At 39.8% G+C, this 4,356-nt stretch overlaps 1 non-coding gene across 1 annotated transcript; it reads right to left on the minus strand.

Moving 5' to 3' along the window:
* Positions 1-3,382: 3,382 nt before the first annotated feature.
* On the minus strand, positions 3,383-3,490 carry LOC130977641 (small nucleolar RNA R71). The gene has a single exon (XR_009085326.1). It is a non-coding gene; the product is annotated as a small nucleolar RNA R71 (small nucleolar RNA).
* Between the last annotated feature and the right edge of the window lie 866 nt (positions 3,491-4,356).

Raw genomic sequence — 4,356 nt, forward strand, 5'->3', positions numbered from 1 at the left:
GTGATTTCATGTATTTTCTGGCTGAAATTGAGGGACCTGAGCAAAAATCTGATTCAGAGACTGAAAAGGACTGCAGATGCTGTTGGATTCTGACCTCCCTGCACTCGAAGTGGATTTTCTGGAGCTACAGAAGCCCAATTGGCGCGCTCTCAACGGCGTTGGAAAGTAGACATCCTGGGCTTTCCAGCAATATATGATAGTCTATACTTTGCCCAAGATTTGATGGCCCAAACCGGCGTTCAAAGTCACCCTCAGGAATTCCAGCGTTAAACGCCGGAACTGGCACCAAAATGGGAGTTAAACGCCCAAACTGGCATAAAAGCTGGCGTTTAACTCCAAGAAGAGTCTCTACACGAAAATGCTTCATTGCTCAGCCCAAGCACACACCAAGTGGGCCCGGAAGTGGATTTTTATGTCATTTACTCATCTTTGTACACCTTAGGCTACTAGTTTTCTATAAGTAGGACCTTTTACGATTGTATTAGACATCTGGGTAGCTATCTTTGAGTTTCATGCTATCTTAGATCATTTGGGAGGCTGGCCATTCGGCCATGCCTAGACCTTGTTCTTATGTATTTTCAACGGTGGAGTTTCTACACACCATAGATTAAGGTGTGGAGCTCTGCTGTACCTCGAGTATTAATGCAATTACTATTGTTCTTCTATTCAATTCCGCTTGTTCTTTGTCCAAGATATCACTTGTTCTTCAACTTGATGAATGTGATGATCCGTGACACTCATCATCATTCTCACTCATGAACAAAGTGACTGACAACCACTCTTGTTCTACAAGCATACGAGGCTCTAGTGTTTATCTCTTAGATTCCTGATACACGATGCATGGTTGATCGCCTGACAACCGAGTGCTTGCCTGACAAACGAGCCAGCCATTCCGTGAGATCAGAGTCTTCGTGGTATAGGCGAGAACTGATGGCGGCATTCAAGAGAATCCGGAAGGTCTAACCTTGTCTGTGGTATTCTGAGTAGGATTCAATGATTGAATGACTGTGACGTGCTTCAAACTCCTAGCAGGCGGGGCGTTAGTGACAGACGCAAAAGAATCACTGGATTCTATTCCGGCCTGACCGAGAACCGACAGCTGATTAGCCATATGCTGTGACAGAGCATAGGAACATTTTCACTGAGAGGATGGGAGGTAGCCACTGACAACGGTGAAACCCTTGCATAAGCTTGCCATGGAAAGGAGTAAGAAGGATTGGATGAAGACAGTAGGAAAGCAGAGAGACGGAAGGGAAGGCATCTTCATACGCTTATCTGAAGCTCTCACCAATGAATTACATAAGTATCTCTATCTTTATCTTTATGTTTTATTCATCATCTATACCCATTTGAGTCTGCCTGACTAAGATTTACAAGGTGACCATAGCTTGCTTCATACCAACAATCTCCGTGGGATCGACCCTTACTCGCGTAAGGTTTATTACTTGGACGACCCAGTGCACTTGCTGGTTAGTTGTGCGAAGTTGTAGTGATCACAATTTCGCGCACCAAGTTTTTGGCGCTGTTGCCGGGGATTGTTTGAGTATGGACAACTGACGGTTCATCTTGTTGCTTAGATTAGGTATTTTTTTTTTCAGAGTTCTTAAGAATGAATTCTAGTATTTCAAGGTGATGTTCTTATCATCACCAAAGCTGATTGATCCTCATCAATTTAGCTCTTGAATGCAATGTCCTGCTGAAGCTTGCCTATTCATGTCTAATTCCTTTAGACTGAAGCTTTAGACTAACATTGCATGATTCCTGGAATTCTCATTAAGAATTTTGATACCTTTATTTTCTTTTTCCACTTAATTTTCGAAAAAGCACAAAAAAAATTATAAAAACCATAAAAACCCAAAATATTTTTATGTTTCTTGTTTGAGTCTAGTGTCTAAATTTAAGTTTGGTGTCTTGCATGCATTGTTTATTTGATCTTGGTTCTATTTTCAAGTCAATAGTACAGGGAACTGAAGATTCAGAACATGCAGCAGAGGAATTACACAGAAAAAGCTGGGCGTTCAAAACGCCCAGTGAAGAAGGACAGACTGGCGTTTAAACGCCAGCCAGGGTACCTGGTTGGGCGTTTAACGCCCAAAAAGGTAGTGAATTGGGCGTTAAACGCCAAAATGTGCACCATTCTGGGCGTTTAACGCCAGGATGGCACCAAGGGGAGGATTTTGTTTTCAAAATCAATTTTTTTTTAAGTTTTCAAAGTTTTTCAAAATCAAATCTTTTTCAAATCATATCTTTTCAATCAAATGTTTTCAAAATCAATTTCTTTCCTTTCTCAAAGATACTTACTAACAATTAATGATTTGATTGAACATTTTAAGTATGTTGCCTTTTCTGTTGAGAAAGGTTTAATGTTTGAATCATATCTTTTCTTGTTAGGCAAGTCATAAATTTTTAAAATAAAATCTTTTTAAAATTGTTTTCAAATCATATCTTTTCAATCATATCTTTTTAAAAGCATAATTTTTCAATCATATCTTTTTAATCACATCTTTTTCAAAACAGTTTTTAAATCATATCTTTTTAATTTCTAATTTCAAAATCTTTTTCAAAAATTACTTGATTTCTTTTCCACTCTTGATTTTCGAAAATCAATTAGAGTCTTTCAAAAATATTTTCAAAATATTTCACTTGATTTTCGAAAATTTCTTCCTCTCTTCCCACATCCTTCTATTTATGGAGTACCACTCCTTCTCAATGCACAATTCGAACTCTATCTAATTAAGTTCGAATTCTTCTACCTCTTCTTTCTATTTTTCTGTACCTCTGACACCTCAAGGAATCTCTATACTGTGACATAGAGGATTCTATATTTTCTTGTTCTCTTCTCTTTCATATGAGCAGGAACAAAGACAAAGGCATTCTTGTTGAAGCTGACCCTGAACCTGAAAGGACCTTGAAGCGAAAGCTAAGAGAAGCTAAGGCACAATTCTCTGTAGAGGACCTAACCGAATTCTTCAAAGAAGAAGAACACATGGCAGCCGAAAACAACAACAATGCAAGGAAGGTGCTGGGTGACTTTACTGCACCTACTCCCGACTTCTATGGGAGAAGCATCTCTATCCCTGCCATTGGAGCAAACAACTTTGAGCTTAAGCCTCAATTAGTTTCTCTAATGCAACAGAATTGCAAGTTCCATGGACTTCCATTGGAAGATCCTCATCAGTTCTTAGCTGAATTCTTGTAAATCTGTGACACTGTCAAGACTAATGGGGTTGACCCTGAGGTCTACAGACTTATGCTATTCCCTTTTGCTGTAAGAGACAGAGCCAGAATATGGTTGGACTCACAACCTAAAGAAAGTCTGGACTCATGGGAAAAGCTAGTCAATGCCTTCTTGGCAAAGTTCTTACCACTTCAAAGATTGAGTAAGCTTAGAGTGGAAGTCCAAACCTTCAGACAGAAGGATGGAGAATCCCTCTATGAAGCTTGGAAAAGATACAAACAATTGATCAGAAAATGTCCTTTTGACATGCTTTCTGAATGGAGCATCATAGGTATTTTCTATGATGGTCTCTCTGAACTATCCAATATGTCTTTGGATAGCTCTGCTAGAGGATCTCTTCATCTGAAGAAGATGCCTACAGAGGCTCAAGAACTCATTGAAATGGTTGCAAATAACCAATTCATGTACACTTCTGAAAGGAATCCTGTGAACAATGGGACAAATCAGAAGAAAGGAGTTCTTGAGATTGATGCTCTGAATGCCATTTTGGCTCAAAACAAGATATTGACCCAACAAGTCAATTTGATTTCTCAAAGTCTGTCTGGAATGCAAAATGCACCAGGCAGTACTAAGGATGCTTCATCTGAAGAAGAAGCCTATGATCCTGAGAACCCTTCAATGGAAGAGGTGAATTACCTAGGAGAACCCTATGGAAACACCTATAATTCTTCATGGAGAAATCATCCAAATTTCTCTTGGAAGAATCAAGAGAGACCTCAACAAGGTTTCAACAACAACAATGGTGGAAGAAACAGGTTTAGCAATAGCAAGCCTTTTCCATCATCTTCTCAGCAACAGACAGAGAATTCTAAGCAGAACCCCTCTGACTTAGCAACCATGGTCTCTGATCTAATCAAAACCACTCAAAGTTTCATGACTGAAACAAGGTCCTCCATTAGGAATTTGGAGGCACAAGTGGGACAGCTGAGCAAGGAAGTTACTGAACTCCCTCCAAGTACTCTTCCAAGCAATACAGAAGAAAATCCAAAAAGAGAGTGCAAGGCCATCAACATGGCCGAATTTGGAGAGGAAGGAGAAGAAGTGAACACCACTGAGGAAGACCTCAATGGGCGTGCACTGGTCTCCAATGAGTTCCCTAATGAGGAACCATGGGAATC

This window comes from Arachis stenosperma, chromosome 4 (assembly GCF_014773155.1).
Source record: "Arachis stenosperma cultivar V10309 chromosome 4, arast.V10309.gnm1.PFL2, whole genome shotgun sequence".
Taxonomy (NCBI): domain Eukaryota; kingdom Viridiplantae; phylum Streptophyta; class Magnoliopsida; order Fabales; family Fabaceae; genus Arachis; species Arachis stenosperma.